Source organism: Trichosurus vulpecula, chromosome 2 (genome assembly GCF_011100635.1).
Source record: "Trichosurus vulpecula isolate mTriVul1 chromosome 2, mTriVul1.pri, whole genome shotgun sequence".
Taxonomy (NCBI): domain Eukaryota; kingdom Metazoa; phylum Chordata; class Mammalia; order Diprotodontia; family Phalangeridae; genus Trichosurus; species Trichosurus vulpecula.
The window spans coordinates 182983058-183004935 of NC_050574.1; positions in this window are offsets into that span (position 1 = coordinate 182983058).

The following is a 21878-nucleotide window of genomic DNA, read 5'->3' on the forward strand; positions in this document are numbered from 1 at the left end:
CCCTCTTCTAAAAGTTCTTAAACTGTCAAAAGCACTATTATTCTCCCCTTCACCCAAATTCACATTCTCAGTGATATTGTTGACTCTCTTCATTGTGATTCATCTCCCATATTCAAGAAGTTGGCAAATCTTATCATTTCTACAGCAAGATCTAGTATATGTCCCATTCTCTTAACTTGCACAGACAATACCCAAGACTAGAGTTTCATTATCTCCACTGAATAACTGAATAGTCTTCTAGTTGATATCCTTGCCTTGAGCCTCTTCCCACTCCTATCCATCACCCACATAGCTGAAAGCAGGGATTTTCTAGAAAGGAGACTGGGAAGGAACAGCCTAACAGGAGGAGAACCAATAGAAAGTAATATCATGAAATGCCAGATAGTGTCTAACAGGGTGGTCAGCAGTGTCACATATTACAGAAAGATCATGAAAGATGAGACTTAATAAAAAGCCACTGGATTTTGCAATTAAGAAACCATTGGGGAGATCTCTTTTAATTGAATGATGAGATCACAAACCAAATTCAGAGAATTTAGAAGAGAAAGGAGAGGAAACAGAAACCTTGAATATAGTTTACATAAGAAGGAGAGGAGAGATAATGGACAATTAGCTAACTTGTAAGGATGGGAGAGATATAGTCAAGTTCGTAGGTAGCAGGGAAGGAACAATTAGGGAGAGGTCAAATATTGAAGACAGAGGATGATAATGGGAGCCATCTACTGGTGAAAACAGGAGGGAAGGAGATCAGGGCTATAAGTCATGGTATTGTCCTTGTCAAGGAGAAGGAATATTTTTTCAGCGGACTAGAGTAAAGGAGGAGATGATGAGGGATGGTGTTAGGAGGTTGTGAAATAAGGAGAAAAGAGGAAACTCAGAATGAAAAGTCTCAATTATTTTCAATGACGTATGAGGTGAGGTCTCAACTAAGAGGGCAGAGGGAAGGGGTGCTGTGGAGGTTTAAAGAGAGTGAAGATTTGGAACAGCTTTTATGGTGAATGGGAAAAAAGAATATTGTGTAAAGGAATAGAAGAACTGATGTGATGTCCTGAGGGCCCAGTTGGGATTCTATATTACCCATTTGTAGTGGTCTCAATAAACATGACAACATGGCTTCTTCTAGTGCCTTTCAGCAACAAAGTAGTAGAAGCAAAGATGGTGCATGCTAGCAGTAAACTAGGGTTGGAGTCAGACAAAGAATGATTGGCAAAGAGTGAAGGATTCAAGGGCAGAGGATAGTGTAGAGTTCAACTGTGAAGATTGGGAAGGGAAGAGAATATAGCTAGAGGTGGGGTTGGTGCCTGTGAAGCACCTGAAGAATAGAGGGACTAGAGATCATGGTTTAAGAGGAAGGTGCAGCAAGAGAAAGAATGACAAAAGGTAAGTACAAGCTACACTAGCTACCTTACACACTTACTATTAGTGGCAACAACTCCTCAGAGTCCTACTGAACGTAAAACAATTGATTTCCAACTCCACAGCTGTGAAATCATCTTCACACACACATAATGTTACTCATTTATCTTTCTGGACATGTCACAAGTTCAAAAGAATTTTCATTTCACTTCTTCCAAGTGTTTTTCTTAAATCATTATCTCTTCAACCCTTTCTCATCTTTCTTTCCCTTTCATTTATTTCCTTCTCTTTTAGATTAGTAAGAGGGCAATCTTCCAGTCATTTTGGTGAATATCAGGCCATTGGACCCAGATGGCTCTGGAGGAGAAAGTGAGGCTGGTGACCTTGCACAGCCCTCCCTCATTCAAATCAAAGAAAGTCAACTTTAAGTCATGTCATCATTTCCCTGGATGTTATTGTCCTCTTTGAGAATGAAGGACAAACACAACAACAAGATTAGTAAGAAGTCAAAGCTTTTTGTTCTTTAAAAAGGAGAATTCAGAATTTTACCTTATTCTGGTATTTATTCTGGCTCTATTTTTTATGAAACATTCTGTATCTCTCAACTTGAAGAAATGGAAGAATTGATACAGAGAATATTAATTTAGTGCTCTGAGTAAATGTATTACAAGTAAAGCCAACAAGCTTTGTTCTGAGAAATACAAGAGAACTCCAAACTGTCATCCCAAAAGGATGTCTATAAACTACTACATTTTCCTAGCTATAGTAACTAGTAAAATAAAGCGAAGAAGCAAAATTAAAGTTCAAAAGCTTTACATGTTGCTGTGCTGGGAACTTATGTATAGAGCTTATTCCTGAAGTCAAGGGGATGATTTTTGGTTACAGAAATTCTGCGGATCAGATTTAGATTCTCACAAAAAAGTATTAAAGATTCAGACTAGGCTATTTGACCACCAAATCTCAGTTTCTTGAGCTTCAATTATGTTTCTAAGCTGATGTAGTGTCCTTCCCTTTGGGTCAGGGTTTTCTTTCTTATTGAACTCTGTACAGATATAGCTATTTCTGACTTAATTCAGTTGAGTCAGATAAAGTTCAGCTCTCGTCTTCAGGCTTACCAGGACCTGCAAGTCCAGGATCCAGAAGGAACTAGTGGATGTGATTTCTGAGTTTTGAAAACTTAAAATAATGGAAGTACCACAGTACTAGAGATAAGCATAGTTTTTACCACTTTTTTTAAATGGTGAAAACAATGGACTCTATCAAATATAGACAAGTAAGCTTGGCAAAATTCCGTAATGCACTAGTGAAGGGAAGACTTATGGGCAAGTATACTAAAGGAAGTATACTAAGAGTCAGTCAGAGTGGATATAAGCTGGAGTGGATATAAGTGGATATCATCACCAAGCTCACAAGCCGCATCAGGCCTGTTGTTGCTTAGTCATGTTTGACTCTCATCACCCCATTTGGGATTTTGTTGGAAAAGATACTGAAGTGATTTGCCATTTCCTTCTCCAGTTCATTTTACAGATAAGGAAACTGAGACAAACAGAATCAAGTGGTTTGCCCAAGGTCACATAACTAGTAAGTGTCTGAGGCCAGTTTTGAACTCAGGAAAATGAGTCTTCCTGATTACCAGGCCTGACTGAGCTATAATTCCAGGATGCTAAGAGAACTGGTGGATGGTCATTATTGAAACTAGAATGACAGCTCAAATCTAAGAAGTTGACATTTAATTGTGACAAAAGTAAAGTCTATATGTAATTTAAAAGAATTTACCTGCACAAGACAGGAAAGAGGTACGGGAGAAGTCACAATAAGACAGTAGTTATTGTGAAAGAGATTTAGAAATGTTAGTAGCCTTCAAGATTAAAATAAAAAAGAGTCGAGTATGACATGGCAACTAGAAAGACTAATGATCAGCTACATTCATAGAAACACAGTGTCCAGACTGAGAAAGGGGGTGAGTGGTGTAGTTCTACTATATTCTGCTAATTTGTAGTTGTTTGGATTCTTGATAAATGGGAGTTTATTATACACATTTTATAGTATTTCTCAAATAATATTTAAGTTCCCTGATAGAAGTAAATCATGCTTACCACTCGGTCACACCTTGGCCAACAGTATTATATTGCTTTGTTCCAAATCGAAGAAGATAATTCATGTTTATGACCTTTCAAACCTAACTACTTTGAAGGCCATGAAGAATAAGGGCCTAAATTTATACAGAATTTGATAGTAATGAATGTTTTGCATACATTATTCCATGGGATCCTCACAATAAGCCTCTGGGGAAAATAATGGGAATATTATTATCCCCACTTTATAGATGAGGTAACTGAGGCTCAGGGAGTTTAAGTGATTTGTCCAGAGTCTTATGGCTAGAAAGTGGTGAGGGGGCCCTAAATTTAGTACTCTGTCAATTCTGCTACACTGTTTCCTGAAAAAAAAAAGAATCAAAGTAAACCTTTGTGTACATAAAGGTATCTCACATTTATTTCTGTTTCAACTAAAGTGCCCTATCAAATAACAATGCTGTGGGTGGAACAGAACAAGTCAAGACACCTGTCTCTAACACAATGAAATGTGCATTGGGCAGAAATGATTAGACAGTAAAAATAATGGTGTTTTAGAAAGGGAGTGCTATTTATATTTTGTTGAAAGAAAAATAGTTTGAAAATCACAGTGTAATATTTATCATGGTAAGATACTAGATAAGAAATGTCACATCCTATCTATATTGCAATATATATATATATGTATACATATATTGCAATTCAATAAATGTTTGTGAAATTGAATATCTATGTCTTTTTGGCAGACTGCTGCTGCTTTTTGTGAAATATGTTCTGGTGTTCTCTTTTTTTCTGGAAATGAGAAAATAAATGCTATTTCAACTCCCATATCCTATTGCCTCGTGATATATGGTCAAGACCTTGCCGTAGGTAATAAGAATAGGACCTGAGAATCCTAAAGGAAAACAGAGATTTTGTGGGTTCCTTGCACAAATGAACAAGGACTGGGTAGATCTCTTACGAGTTATATCTTTTTGGCATTTCAGTGTTTTGATATCCAACTTAAAGATGAAAAATAATCTCCCTGTAGAAATTCAGTCTCTTTCCAACTTTCCTGAAGCTCTGGTTCAGGCTAGAAATGAATGTGGAATAAAGCTATGAGATGGTTTTCATATTCAGACCTCTTGCCAAGCCCATATACAAGTCAGGAAAGGATGTCTTGACAAGGACATTTCCAATAAGCCTACCCTTCAGCAGAGCAGATCGTGCTGAGAAATCATAATCCATAGTTCTAGGGCTTTTATTTCAAATTATTAGCAATGAAATCTTTCTGAGCTAGAATAATATAAATCTTTGTCAGACTTCAATGAAATTATACTTAGGACGGGCATCCTTTTTTTCACTAAGGCCCTTTCAGAGAACATGACATTTCTGTTTTCTTTTCTTTATAAATATTCTGCCTTATTTGAGGGCACAATAGCTCTTTTATCCAATCCATCCAGCTCCAGCCTGGTGATTTTACTTTAAGCCTTTGACATTACCAAGCTATTGCATTTCCATCAATGATAGAATTCTCAAGTCTGCATACAGTTGTGGGTATCATAAATTATCATTTGTTTTTGGCATTATAATAATACTCGAAGTTTACTAACATTTTAGATGCTTATCCTGATACCACCTAACACTAACTATGGTATCAACTGAGCCTCTTCTTTTCTCCCCCTAAAACTTCCTCACTGCCTGCTTTTCCTATAATTGTAGGCATCACCACAGCCCTAAAGTTCTTTTTGACAGGTCCATTTCTGCCCTCATCCACCATATCCAATGAAGTGCTAAGTTGACCATTTCTTTGGATGATGATGATGATGATGATGATTCCTGATAAGACCAGAGGAAAGGGCCGAAAGTTGAGCCCTTTAGTCTTTGTGAGTTGACGTAAGGTGATAATGATGATCCTTTTTTATGATCCTGAGCTATATGAAACTTTAGCAAGTGACAAACTGATCCAGAGCCAGCATTGTGGGGCCACTGAAATTGAGGTTTTGAAATCTTGAGTTATTCCTTTCTCTATGTCTCCTTCCCCCCCTTTAATTAGCAATTTTAAAGAAACAGATATTGGCATTTAGTGGACTCTGAGAAGTCAGGAAGCAATACGATAGTTATTAGCACTAGGAATGGGGGGCTAAAGAGAAGATAGTTACATGGTATAAGGAGTTCGTAAAGAGAAAGATGGAAAGATGAAATCCATTTATTCATAATCACTTCTAGTCAGTCTTGATATGTCTTATAATTAAAATAAAAATTCCTAGTTGGAAGATACCAGGCAACAATGATTATGGTTTACTATAACAAAGTGCTTGCCTTCTAAATTGGCAGGGTGGTGGGGAGGCCGGGAGAGAGAGAATTTGGAATTTGATTTTTTTAAAAAGAATGTTAAAAATTATTTTAAAATGTAATTGGAAAAAATAAAATATTTACTAAAAAAACAATGATGATGGTTTAGTAACCACCTCAGATTCTTCAGGAGATCCTTGATCTCATCAAGGAGGACATTCCTGCCAATGATACAGCTCACAACCTATTCATAACATCTCATCTTGTGCTTCTCTTATGAATGTCCTCCCATAAATTTTTCACAGTATGTATATCCAATGTGCTAGGGTGTCAGGATGAAGATGGTGGTAGATGTTGCATGGACACTTACTGGCCACTTTACCTGGGCAGCTTACTTATCCTCTCTGTGCTTAAGTTTCTTCATCTGTGAAATGCAGATAGTAATAACCCCTACCTCACAGGATCAAATGAGAAAGCACATGTCAAACTATTTGCAAACGATAATAATCCATGACTTGTAATCGTACAGCATCACCAGAAGACATGTATTTATAATACACACACACACACACACACACACACACACACACACACATATATATGTATATACACACACACACACACACATATATATATAGATAGACAGATAGATAGATAGATAGATATAGATATAGATATAGATTAAATAATCAGTCTTTATTTTAGGAAAAAGTACAAGGTCATTTTTGATAAATTATGACCTAATACTCCAATATGATTTCATCAAAATTTGTACTCACTCCAATAATGTAAATCACAACCTATCCATACCTGCCTCTCTCTTTTCCATGTCCTCCCATAAATGTACCATAAGGTAGGCAACTCATGTGTTATGGGCCTTCCTCGTGTTCTCTTGACATTGACAGGATACAAATGGGTCATTCAGGCTACCTATCCCTTGCTTTCTTGATACAAACCCATATGTTGGGACTTTTTGATGATGTAATTCTCCAATGATATCCTTCATGCCACTTCTCTTATTTAATTCCTCATTTACTATATACTGAAGTTTGTCCGCCATGAGCCTATGGACTATATTCATTATACTCTGTAAATAAATTCATTTGATATTCTAGTTATCACAAGACAATCTCCTGAGAGTTTGGTTGTTATGGTCCAGTTTTCTCAGTGACTTCTGACTCCTGGGTTATACAAATATATGAGGGAACTTTAAATTCATCAACGTAGGGAATTCCTGGCATAGAAGTACCCTCCAATAATGCAGCTCATAGTGTCTATAACATAATAAATAAATACTAGGGAAGTTGCCTGGGGCACGTGGAGATTAAATGCCCGGTCATGAGTACCACAGCTAGTAAGTCTCAGAAGTGGGCTTTGAACTCTTCCTTCAGTACCCTATCCACTATGCCACACTACTTCTATATATTTAGGGTGAGACTAGAAGATGTAACTTTCTAGATTTGTGTAGTAGAGAATTGTACCCTGAATCATAGGTAACTATGAAAACTTGAAGACATTTTACATAAGGATGATCTAAAATTCATTTAAATTTACCTCTAAAATTATACTTATATCTTAAGATTATTGTGTAAAGAATCCTAGGAATTCATTTCAAAAATAATAAAATCCCACAGTGGTATTTAGTGGGCACTAAAATCTGTTTAGTTTCTTTATCCTATCCTATTTTGCTTGACTCCTTTCTCCAGTCCAGTGAAAGTTGGAAATAAACAGCTTGTTTCTCAGACCCATGTGAAGCACCCATCTAATCTGAGTTTACCATTTCTAGAACTCCTTTGGTACAGGGGAGGTGGTCTCAAATATGCCTCCCCAAAGGCCATCATCTAAGTAAATAAAAGGATTTGAAGAGTCAATAAAATAAGCATTTTAGCAGAACCAACAATGCTAAAATTTTTAACACAAAATGATACTGATAAGGCATATTTCATCCATTGATAACTGAATAATTTATAATTGACTTTTTGGGTAGAAAACAAGATAAAAATGACAGCAGTAACATAGAAATAGTCTAGCAGATTTAGTGAACTATGAAGAAAAGACAACTTACCTTGGTTTATTAGTTACTTGCTTTATTTGCTAGATATTAACCAATATAAAGTCCAAGTCTGTGTTATACTATCATCTTAAATGTCTATATATAATTTTCATTTTAAAAGACTGTAACATTATGAAATTGCCAGAATAAACTGTTAGAAAAATAACATTTTCCCACTTGGGTAATCATTTTATGAGAAGCAATTTAGACAATACCTATTTGAAAGATGATCAACACTCAGATTGTAAGACAATTGTCAAATCATTCTTTAACAAGCACTTTTGGGGCAGCTAGGTGGTGCAGTGAGTAGAGCACCATCCCTGGAGTCAGGAGGGCCTGAGTTCAATTCTGGCCTCAGATACTTGACACACTGGATAGATATGTGACCTTGGGCAAGTCACTTAACCCCAAATGCCCTGCCTTCTCCCCTCAAAAAAAACCAAGCACTTTAAACAACATATTTGAAATGAAGAAATTTTAAAAATATGATGAGCTAGTAATTTGATTATATTTTAGGAAATAGTAAACCCTAATCTCCTCAGTACCTATTACTCCCTGGTAAACACATGGTAATATTAGCTCACATTTATAGAGGGCTTTAAGGTTTGCAAGGCATTACATATACATGCCTCATTTGAGTCCCATGACAATGTTGTAAGGCAAGTAACACAAATATTACTAATTCTATTTTATAGAGAAGATGTTTGAGGAGGTTCAGAGAGGGTAAGTGGTCACATAGCTAGTGAGATAGTCACACACCTAGAAATAAGATAATTTAGGCACTGGAAAGGATTTGGCTCATTGTTTCTGTCCTGAGTCTTTAAAATAATATTAACCTTGGTTAAATAAGATAATAAAATAAAATAAGATGGACCTTGATTTACTTAAATTATTTTTTTTTATCAAACAGGTACTTACTGAGTCAGATGGAGAATCTAGCAAAGAACTGCAAATAAGAATTTTGAGAGGCAATGGATAGACAACTAAATTTAGCATCAGGATGATTTAGGGATGCAGTAGCTTATGAGATTGTGGACAAATCACTTAACCTCTAAATGTCCCAGGTTACTTTCTAACACTATAAATTATGAATGACTCACCAATTTGGATTAGTGAATGGAAATCTGCTAGAAGTTCCCTAAGTGTTTGGAAACCCAACTCTTGAAAAATAAACGTTTTCTATGGATCATTACTATCAACAAATATTTATTGACTAATCTTGTTTGCAAGGGATTGTGGGGGATGCTGAAGATGTAGCCCTGGCTTTCTAAGAGTTTGCAATTATGTTTGGACAACAGGAATGGACTCAAATAGAAAATTATTCCAAAGGACAAAATGAACCTAAAGAGTGAAAGTTGCAAGAGGATGATTTTTGGTTTAATATTAAAAGGAATATCCTAACAATTAGAGCTATCAGAAAAGGAAATGTGCTTTCTGGTGATGCAATGTTCTTCACTACTATAGGGGTTCAAGCTCAGGTTGGATGATTTGGATCAGGCTGGATTATTATTATCCATTTATTGAAAATTTTGTTGAAGGGATTCATTTCTTCACAGTTGTTCCAGATGACCTCTGATATCCTTTTTAAATGAGAAGTTCCATTATTCAAATTCATTTTTAGATAATTTCAGAAAATAAGCAATTAAGATTTATTTGGCTCTTTACCCATTATATGCAATTTCTTCTTTGGGAGAATAAGCTAATATTAATATAATTATAAATCTGTGAGATGATTTCAAGGACTCTCAGTTTCTTTTTCTTTTTTAACTTTTTTATATTCTGAACTTAATGAAGAATAAAAAAGTAGAAAACAGAAAGATTCTGTGTAAAATCATACATATTATATGTAGCTTCTTTAAAATTGTATGATGATTTTAATGTTATTTTCAAATCTGTCCTCCTTGTGTGTTTCCTACTGAACTTCCTTCTGTTTTCTTTTATTCATTTTAAAAAGGCTTCAAGGATCCTGTTTTTCCTTTTTTATTTTCTTTTTGGAAACACTATTGCTTGCATCACTCTTTCCTCAAATCCTTACCTCCAAATTTAAAAAGAAAGAAATGCTTGTAGCAAGTAATCATTATCAAACAAAAGAGACCATACATTTGCTATGTCTAAAAAATTTATGTTCCATTCTCCACTTTGAGGGCTCTCTGTTTCTATTTGTTCTTGCTTTTAGATGGTTAAAGACACAACTTCACCCGCTCCACCCAAAATTATATTTCAAATTCCATTCATTAATATTTGATGTGACCAATATTGCACATTCTTATGCAGAGAAGTCTATCTGGAACAATGTATTTCCTTGCATATAGTCAAATGGCCATTTGTAAGTATGTATTAACGGTTATTGTCAATGCTGTTCACCATATGCCTTTGGTTTATTCTGGATTCCTTGTATTATATTCAAATAAGATGAATTTTTCATGGTCAGAGCACTAAGTAGATCTTGCTTTTTCTTCAAGATCTGTACTCATTTTGATGTGCATTTTGTGTCAATGCTGGAAAAAATAAATCGTCTCCAAGTTTCATCCCCAATGGCAACAATTTTTGAAGATCTCCCTTCAGAAAAAAAGCAGTACCTGTTTGTTTATGATAGTTTTCAAGGCCCACTTAAGTACTCAATCCTGTCTCTTTTCTTTTCCCCTTACAAACATTCCAGTGGGGATGGAGAAGTGAAAATATAAAATATTAAGTAACAAGATGAAGTTTACCTTTGAAGGAAAAGTGCAACTCTTTCCAATTATGAGAAGAACCTTTGAAATGTTCCTACTTCCTATCCTCAAGCTCCTCTATCTCGAGCGATAGTTAGTGTTTTTCAGATACTTCAGCAGTGGCTGGCTGATTGTTCAGTGCTTGCATGTTCCTAAGTCCCTATAGAATTCCTTAAGTGGAATTGATAGATCCTTCTGAAGCTTTTGATTCACAGAACATTAGAATCTCAGACTTGGGAGGGCTCTCAGAAGTCATCTAGTCTTAACTCATACCCAAACAACCATGCCTCCTCCCCCTGTAACAGTATTCGACTACTGTCTGAAGACTTCTTGTGATACAGAGACACATGGTATGATGGAAAAGTTCTACACTCAGCACCAGGAAAGACCTTAGTTTGAAGCCTGATTTTAATACTTATTTCCTGGGAGACCCAGAGCAAGCCAGTCTCTTGGACCCTTCTCTAGAGTCAATGGGAATAACAATAATTCATGTACTCACCACCTCAAAGGATTATTACAAGAATAATAATTATTATAGGGCCCTCACTATCTTTCAATATAGCAGTTTCTACTTTTAGATAACACTAGTTGTTGGGAAAGAATTCCTTGTACAAAAATGAAATCTGTTTCTCTGAAACTTATACCTATTGTTCCTGCTGCCTGTATTCTAGGAAACTCCTGTCCTGGTCCCTCTGGGACTTCAAAGAACATGACTAATCCCTCCTCTGTATGACAGTCATTCAAATACTTGAAGGTAATAATCACATTCTTCCTCAGTCTTCTCTTATCCAAACTGGCTTCTACAATTGACCGTGCCATTAACAAGCATTCATTACATATCTACCCTCTGCTAGGCACTGTGCTAGATTCTGAGGATACTATCACAGAAATGACACAATCCCTGACCTCAAGGAACATACAAACAGTCTATTGGGGGAAATAGCACATATATACAAGGTATACGAGAGTTACAGTGACATCTGAGGTGTGGAGGGGTGGGAAAGAATAGGACCACACTAGTGGCTTCCCTCATCATCCTGGTTATCTTCTGGGCATACTCCAGGTGGTCAACATCGTTCCTGAAACCAGGGTTTCAGATATTATCTGTTTAAGGCAGAGTACAAAGGGGCTATCTCCCCCTCAATGTGGATACTCTGATTCTATTAATTTAAGATTTCTTTAGCTCTTTTGACTGTTAACTCATATTTTTTTCTGCAATTGGCTAAATCTCCTAGTCACTTAGCCACATCTCCCCTGTGCTATACTTGTACAGTTAATTTTTTTAAACCAAAAGTTAAAAGACTTTCCAGTACTTCAAATTAAGTTACAAATTATTAGATTTTTTCCTATTTCAATCTGTCATGGTATTTTGGGATTCTAATCCTAGACTCTTATTTTACATAGCAATTAGATAATTAGATAAGTTATTGTTTAGAATGTTGAACAGAAGAGAGCCAAGGACTGATCACTATTGTACTCAGACACCTCCATGAGGTTAAACCTATTCTTGGGGTTGAGAGATTTGACCAGATCCAGATGTATATATTTATTCTAGAATCTAGCCCACAACTCTACATCCTCCCCAACCTATTTAAGTTTTTGTCAAATGACTTGCTTAAATAAATGTCATTTTCCTTACCTGTTAGTTTAGTAATCTGCAACGAAAAAGGCACTCTATTAGTGTGGTGAACCCACCACATTTATAAGCTAATACTGTAATGATAAAGTATTTCATACTATACTTGTGGAAAAGATGGAGAAATATAGATTAGATAATGATACAATTAAACAGTTTCTGAACTATTAGGATAGCCATACTCCATGTCAATATGGTAAGAGATATCTAGAGAAGGATCTGTGCTTGGGAAAGGAAATGTGCTTTCACATTTTTACTAATGACTTAGATAAAAACATAGATGACCAATTTACCAAATTCTCAGGTGACTCAAAATAGGAGGAATAGCTAACAAACTGGAGGACAGTGTCAGGTATGTTCACAAATATCCTTTTAATAAAATATTGTAGAGTTTGTCAGTGACAGAGGCGAAAGTCATTAGCCTATAGTTTTAAAAATGATCTACTTTCTTTCCTTTTGCAGATTAGAACTATGTCTCCTTTTGCCTTTCTCCAGTTCAGAAATCTTTCTTCATGGATCTTAGTTGAATCAAATGAATTCCACACAAGTAAAGAAATGTAGTACAAGTTCAAATGCTGAAGAAGCACAGCTGAGTTAGCTTGTAATCAAACTCTTCACTCTTCCATTCTCCTCTCCTTGACACATTCCCATCATTGCCAGTGAGCACCAAGGCCCTGGATCTATAAAGTCTCCACCCACTTTCCCTTTCCTGTTGCCTTCTACCAAATATAATATAACGCTACCCAAGAAGGGGCTTCCTCATTCTGACTCAGTTACTTTTTCTACAATATGAAGATCTGGCCAAAAACAAGCCTCATGTACACATATGTATGGCCCTGTGGAAAGGCCTATGCCTTTTTCTATACATCAAGAAAAATCATCATTTTCATGCTTTTTTCACTTTCTACATAAACATTATGATAATGCAATCACCTAAGACAATTCCAAAAGACCCATGACAGAAAATGCTGTCCACATCCAGAGAAAGAACTACAGAGTCTGAATGCAGATCGAAACATATCATTTTGTCTTTTTTTGTTGTTGTTTTTTGTTTTTTCTTTCTCATGGTTTTTCCCTTTTGTTCTGACTCTTCTTTCACAACATGGCTAATACAGAAGTATGTTTAATATGATCACATATGTATAGCCTGTATCAGATTGCATGCCATCTTCAGGAGGGGTGAGTGAAGGGAAGGGGAAAATTTAGGACTCAAAATCTTATAAAAGCAAATGTTGAAAACTAAAAATAAATAAATTTTAAAAAATAAAAAATAAACATTATGATAGCTTAATGTTACTATCTACACAGTTGGGGAAAGATAATTCTAACTGTGACAATTTTGTGAAAAGAATGCCCATGACGCTGGAACAAGTACTTTGTAAAACGTTGAGCCTCATCTTTAAGCATGCCAGCAAATTCATTCTACAGCTTCTCAATTGCAGTCAAGTTTTATGAAGGAAATTCAAGTCCCTGCTCACTGAATCAGGTAAATTTAAGCCTTGTTGATACGCCAAAGCAAATTTCTAGTGAAGTAGTTGTGGAAAGGCTAACAGATGCCCACATATTCACAAGAGACTTTTCCTACCCTCTGCTGGACTCACCTTGTATTTATAATACTGGTTCATAGATCTTTAAACTTCTATTGATTTGACAATTTATCTTTTATATTAGTTGTCTTACAGTTCCTCTGAATACAAATTATTTTTATACTATTTTATTTATTTCTCTAGATATTTACAAATTACATGTAAAATTTTTAACAATCATCTTCAAAGCATGACAGTTTTGTTTTCTTAATGCCTATTTTTATTCCTTCAATTTAATTTTCTTGTCTTATTATTATAGCTAGCAGTTCCATTACAATATTGAATAATAGTTCTTTATTTCTATTCAGCATAAAGGCAGACTATTCCTGGCCCTGAGCATTGATGACCCATGGTTAAAACATTACAATGTCCTTGAGGCAACATGGCCTAGTGAATATAGCACTGGACTTGTAATCAGAAAGACCTAAAGTCAAATCTGACCCTAGACATTTAGTAGCTGGGTGACCATGGGCAAGTCTCATAATTTTTCTGTGCTTCACTTTCCTCATTAGTAAAATGAGGAGATTGGACTCCTGGCCTCTAAGGTCCTTTCTGCCTCTAGATCTATGATATTGTGATTCTTGCTCTTTCATATTTTTCTAAACATTAAGACTTTGAACAGATCTTCCATTAAAAATTTAAATCGTTGTAGTGTGAAAGTAATACAGAGAGGGCAAAGAAAGGATAGCATTTGGCAGTTGTATAAATTTTTCTAATAACCTTCCAAAAATGAAAGAAATGCCAGAGGATCCAAAGAGAAAGTGGTACATTAATTGATAAAGTTTCAAACACCACTACACTGAGGGGCCAAAGACAGATTGATTTTTGAAAAATATAATCTGTGCTTATTTGGAAACCTATAATATGATTGGTATACATCCAGGTAGTTGCTTCCCATGACCATAGTTTTGATTCAACAGTCAAATTTGGTTTTTATCACCCTGCCACCCTCCATGATAATGGAGAGTAGAAAGATTAATTTAGTTTAACATTCTGTATAACAAATGTGATAATATATTAATCCAAATGAAAGCACTGAGTATTTTTATAATGACAGGACCCTTTTTTCCTATCTAGGACTAAGGCAATACCAAGAGTAGGGCTAGAAGCAGGCCAGACTAGGATGCTTCACCCATAAAAGAACACCCTCTAGGAGGAGAGGATATGTAAAACCAAACTATCATCTCTCCAATGCATACTACACCCCAGTATGGTATATTCTCCCTATGCCAGGCCAATATATTGCATTTTAAACTGTAGCTTCCTATTCCTTTTCCCCACTTATAGCTATGGGACTTTATTCTCCTCTTGAACTCTGGTTTAATTCAGTTCAGTTTCCCATTTACTCTCTTGAATTTTTCACAGACCAATCTATCTTTCGCACCTCACCAGAGTGGATTTTGACACACTGATAGTTGATCTAGTCTCTCCCACTTCATCTTTTTGGCATTTTTTCTAATTTCCAGAGTTAGCAGCAAAATCTATGCATCTGCTTAATGATACACACTCCTCCTTCATCCTGTCTCCATCAGCCTCCCACCTCCATGACATCAAATATTTTACTGGCAAGACTATATAAAGTCATAAGGTATATCCCATGAGAAACTGTGAATGAATACAGAGCAATGCCAATTCCTACAACCTCCTGATGTTCATAATTAAACACAAATCATAGAACCATGCATTTTCTTGGACCAAGCCCTTTTTTCCTAATATTTGTTGGCTACAAAATTAATTCCCCTTTAATACGGACATGCATGTGTCAGTACCAATTACACTATCCATGATGGAACAGGGGTCTAACTGGCTCTTTTTCTGCAGCCTACAAATACAATCCCAAGCCTAATCCACTCAATCTCCAAAAACCTAAAGCAAAGTAAAATGAAATAAAATATGCTTGATCCAAACATCTTCAGTAGGTATCATCTGATATCTCTCCTCCACTTCATGGCTAAATTTTTTTAGGAACTCACCTACACAATATCCCTCTCCTTCCTTTCTCCTTTCTTTCTCCTTCCTCATATCTAAACCTTACAAGATCTGACTTCTAACCTCATCATCAACTGAAACTGCCCTTTCTAAAGTTACTAGTGATTTCCCAATTGCAAAATCTAATGGTCTTTTCACATTCCTGATCCCTTGACCTCCTTGATCACCATCTCCTCCTGAATGTTTTTCCCTCACTAGGCTTCTTCCTGGTTCTTCCATACCAATCTGATCATTTCTTCTCAATCTCTTTCACTAGATCTTCAACCAGATTACTTCCACTAACTGAGGATGTCCCAATAAGTCTTCTCTTCTCCCTCTATAATGCCTTGGCTGGTGATTTCATCTGCTCCCATGGGTTAAGTTGTCACTTCTATGCAGATAATTTCCAGATCTATTCATCCAACCCTAACTTCCCTCCTGAGTTCCAGTCTCACATTACAAAGTAACTTTTATACATCTCAATTTATTATTTTATTCTAAATTTCTCCTTTACCAAACTTCCCCATATTTTTTGAGGGCATGATCCTTCTTCTACTCACCTCAGCTCACAACCTTAGGGTGATCCTAACACCATATATGGACTGAGATCATTTTCTTTTTGGTTACTATTCAAATGTAATAGATTAATAAATGGTTCATTGTTTCAATAAAGGTAAGCGATACCTAAGTGGTTCTCAAACTTTTTGGTCTCAAGACCTCATTACAATCCTAAACGTTATTGAAGTCCCCAAGAAGCTGTTGTTTATGTGGATTATATCTATTTTTGGTTATAGTATTGAAAAAGTGTCATTATTATTATGAAAATAGTTCTGATAGTACAAAACTTCTGAAAATGCCCTAAGCACCTCAAGGAGTCCTCGAGTTACACTTTAAGAACCTCTATTATACCTAATTTTGTTAGCATGGAGAGCAAATAAATATATAAGTTTGAATTAACTTTAAAATTCCCAGTTTCTCACTTGGCAGGAATAAAAAATAAGCTAGGTAAATGATTAGTGATTTCCTATAGATAATTTTTACAATATTAACATTTACAATATTAATTTACAATATTAACCCCAGCTGTATAAAGAAGTCCCAGAGTTTTTTGGACCATAGACTACTTTTGTGCATGTTGGGCCATGATCAAGACTGATATTCTGAGATCAAGACTACCTACATTAGCCTTCCAGGAGTCACTGAAGCTTCAGGGATCTAAGGTATAATGGTTTCATTCTAAGCTAGATTGATGCTTTAGTGGTGTTTTAACAACCCAGCTAGCAGCTTTGTTGGGGGCGTAAGATCCCTCCCCCACAGCCAGCACCCAGGAGGCTGCTGGGACCCAGGAGGCTGCCGGGAAAGCACAGGTTCTTTTTATCTGCTTAAACAAGGAAAGCACGGTGAAGGGGTTGACCAGTTTACTTTAATCCAGCGTTCAGTTAGCATACAGACAACATTCATTTAGTTCAGGGGAAAACACCAGCATTCAGTTAGCATTCAGTTAGTTCAGGGGAGCATACAGACAAGCATCAAGAGACAGACCAAATACAGATTAATTGACTGACTTCAGGGGAAAAAACCAGCACCCTGAGGTTCAAAACATTCATTTAGTTCAGGGGAAAACAAACCAGCACCCCGAAACTCAAAACCAAAATACAAACAAATTACAAATATCAACAGACAGACCAAATACAATTCATAGTTACCAATGTCTGGGCTCGGCCCGAGAGCAAGGGCTGGCCCAGAGTCATGCTCCCTGCTTGCTCCCACACCAACCGGAAAAGGAAAAAGGGCTCTTCAAGCTGTCCTCTCCCCTCTTATAGAGTTTTTGACACCATCAAGCGCCGCCTGAATGACCAGAGCCAATTGGTTCTTGAGCTGGTCCCTCCCCCTAGCATAGACCAGGTTAACACCCAATAGGGTGTGGCTCTGGAGCTAACACCTCCCCTCAGCCAGCCCCATTACTCATTACACAGGAAGTTCTGATTCCTGGCATGGTCGCTGGACTTCCTGCCCCAGAAGAGCAAGCCACAGCATCCAGAGGCTCAATGAGGTAAGCTGAGTCACTCAAAGAAAACAAAGGCCATTCCGGTTACACTCCACCCCTTGTGCTCTAGGATACAAGTGGTCACTTTTAGATGCCTTTTATTCAGTAGAATATCTTCCTAACACCCTACTAAGATAAGATATTAAAACAAACAGGTCCATTCAGATCTTTGATTGCCAGTCCTACAATACTTGGTTTCTACTTCAGATCTTACTCAGCCCCCCTTTTTTCCCCAAGACCCTATTTGTACTACTTTGACTTTTTCCTCACACTCAAACAATGATCTGGACTTCAATGTTCTAGATGAAATCAATTCTCCATTCTCCACACTCTGTACCATAGGAAGGCTTCAGTCATAATTATGAAACCTATGCAACCTGCAATGCCAATCTAGTCAACCTCAATCTCAATTATGGAGGGTGGGACTGGTCAAGGGATTGTGAAGTAGTATATTATTCTGCAGTCTTTAAAACCCACTATTACGAGTTGGTCTTTTTTTTTAATTATTAAAAAACACAAATAGAACCAATCAACACATCCAAGAGAATGTTCCAATAGGACACTAAGTTCCAGACCATACTAAAGGTAATTATTTTTTGAAAATAAAAGAAATTGTATTTATGACAGATAAAATGAAATTAAAGCCTAAATTAAATGAATTGAGTGTCAGCATTTAATTTTAATAGGTACCTTTCAGTTTTTAGCAAAATGCACTAAATATGTATTTTAACATTAAATGGGAAAATTTGATTTTAAAAGGATTGTTACAAAAAGCATTTAGAAACAAAGAAATCTTACTTTCATAGTCAGGAAGAAGGGATGCCTACAAAAGACTCACCAGCTGCACAAACCTCTACAGGCAGAAGGGAGGCTGAATTACTTTGCCAAAAAAGTCTGTCCACTTTTAGAAGAAAAAAAGAGGCACAAATTAATAGTGATGAATTGCCTAGAGATAGATTTTAATGAAGGAGAATACACAACAGCAGCATATTTATTACTTTGAGCTAGTAATTTAATAGAGTCACATCTGGTAAGGAATGCAAATTATTTAAACTATTCTAGCACATCTGGCCTTCCCCCATCAGATAAATAATGCAAGTCCCAGGTAAAATTAGGAACTTCCACATGATTACTTCAACTGTAAAAGAAAAGCATCTAAAGATCATTACATCTCTAGGAAGATCTAGCAGCATAGTCAACAAACTTGTCAGTAACATTATTACTAAAAAGTAAATTAGATATGTGTTAGATCACAGGATAACCGGAAAACTACCAGCCACAAATAATGCAAGTAAAAATATACCTTGATTTGAATTCATTGAATTATAATTAGTTGTTTAACTTAACAAATGTTTGTTAGGTCCCCATTTTGTGCAGTGCATTATGCTAGATGCCTCTGATGCAAAGAACAAACAACATTTAGCCCTTGCCCTAAAATAGCTTACAGTGTAAGGTAATAAGATAGAAAGTTAGATAAAAGATTTCCATATTTAAACTAAACAAAAACTCCTAAGTGAATCCAAAGCATTTATTAAGTACTTATCATGTGTCAGGCACTGTGCTAAATGGTAGAGGCACAAATACAAAAAAGAATATATTTCCTGCTCTCAAGGAGATTAAAATCTAACGGGAGAAATGAAATGCAAAAGGAAGCTGAAAAGTGAAATGGGGGTAGGGACAGGATGGAAAAGTTCAAGGGAGTGTTAACCTGGTTGGAAATGAAAAGATGGCTAGCCAGGGTGCCTTCCTTAAAATATGTTCTGTTAAGAGCTCTTCAAACTCCATCCCACCCTTCTCCAATCAGAGAGGGAGAGGATACTGATGAGGTGAGAGTACCAAGCCTGATTTGATCTTGAAGGATGATGAGGTCCCTGAAACTATAATGGAGAAATATTAAGGAGTGCAACTGGGTGGGAAAGGGACTGAAACACTTATACCACTATCTTGTTTTCACCATATTGACTTGCTTTTGTCTCCAGTTGGATTTCATAATCTCCCCTGCTTTCTGTATTACCAGTAACTTTTGGCAATCAGGTATCATCCAATAATAAAGAACACTTTGCCAGATTTTTTATGTGTGTGTGTGTGTGTGTGTGTAAATTTAAGTTTATTTTTTCAATTAACAAAAACACCCAGATATTTCCTCCGCCTCTAATCTCCCCTTCCTTAAAAAAGGAAATGAATTACTTAAAAGTTCTTTGTAACCAAGATACAATAGTTAAGCAGAACAAATTCCTGCATTATCTATAACCAAAAAATATATATGCCCCATTCGGTGTTATCCCTCTGTCAGGAGATGAGTAGTCTGCTTCATGATCAGGTCTCTGGAATTGTGGTTGGTCATTGCAATGAATAAGGTTTTAAAATGGAAACAGATCTTGCTGAGGGCACTAACAATCTGTTAAATAAGCCATTAGATTAAGCAGGATAAGCAACAAGGCCCATCTAATGATAGCTATTTTCAGTTGCATTAACAAGTATGACAGACCACAATATTTCCCAGCAGACACCAATAGCATTCCTTTTTCTTAAATATGAATAGTTCAAAAGGAGCTTTATGTGCCATTCTTTCCTGCCATTCTAGTAAAACAAAAACATGTTAGTGTCATATCTTAGCACTTTAATATTTTAAGGACCTGACCAATGCTGGCATTTCATTTGGTGATAGAGAACAGTGGTGTCAAACTCAAATAGAAATAGGGTCCACTAAATCACAACATTTTCATTTGCTTGGTGTATACTTGGGAACGTTGCAGATTTCATTTGATGCCACTGATCTAGGTCACAATCTATCCATGCCTACCCATCCTGTGCAAATCTTGTCTATGTGCTCAAAAGAGTTCACTAAAGGGAGTTGACCCAATGTGTTCAAAACCATCCTTAAGTTATCCCTCATGTTACATGACTATCCAATCTCCTTTTTCTATCATGTACTTATTTGATAACATCTTCTATAATTCTTCATGATTTCTTATTTGTAATTTGCAACATCTCCCTCATGTCTACAATGAGCTGTTTGGTGGTACCCAACTTCAATTCTTCAAAGACGATAGAATTTTTTTCTGTGTCAGAACTCAAAATTACATCAATGTGATGATTAGCCATTGGAATAGGATGTTAGCAGAGGACTGATGATATGTTTCAGCTAATTTACTTATTTGCTGGTTTGACTAAATGACCCATGGATAACTGTGTGTATGGACACTAAATAACTAGAAATTTCCCAAATACATAGTCTCTTTTCAGTCATTCACATTATGTAGACTTAACTTAATTATAATCCCTTGCCTGGAATGCTTTTCTATCTCCTCTCTGCTCTTTAGGAAACTACTCATCCTTCAATGTCCTGGTCAAGGCCTAACTCTTCTATGAAGGTTTCACCAAAATCCCTGGCATTATTGTTTTATTTTTTCTTCCCTGAACTCTTATAAAATACAATTTGGTATTACCTTGTTTAGTTCACTGAACATTTCATGGTGTATCATGGGAAACATGTCTGGAAAAAGGAAAGTAAATTCAAGAGAAGAAAAAACTACAAAAGAATATTTAATTAGCTTGAATATGAAGTTTAAAGTAGTAAATCAGTTTAGAGCACAGGAAAATATGATGAAAAGGATTTCAACCTATATAGTAAGAACAATATGTGACAGACTGAGGAAGAGAATTAAATCACCAAGATATTAAATTCTATTTTCACAGGTCGTATTTTCATTTCATAAACCATTTTAAGTAGAGTATTTGGAGGCATTTCTCACATCTTTTCTAAAGGCTATATTTTCCCTTTAAATATGTTATTTTAATAGATTTATTCCATTCTTAAATGTAATTATGTTTCCTTAAGCAGAAAAAAATATTTTAAACAAAAATAAATAAATCTCTATTATTGGAATATGTCATTTGTTAAGGAAGAGCTATGCAATTGATTTACCAAAGACTTTTATTTCTTTCATGAGCCAATCAAATAATCATCAATCAAGAAGTATGAGTTCCTGGTGTCTACCTAGTACCCTAGATGGCACTGTGGACAAAGTGCCAGGCCTGGCATCAGAAAGACTCATCTTCCTGAGTCCAAATCTGGTCCCAGACACTTACTAGCTATGTGAGCCTGGACATGTCACTTAACTCTGTTTGCCTCAGTTCCCTCATCTGTAAAATAAACTGGAAAAGGAAATGAC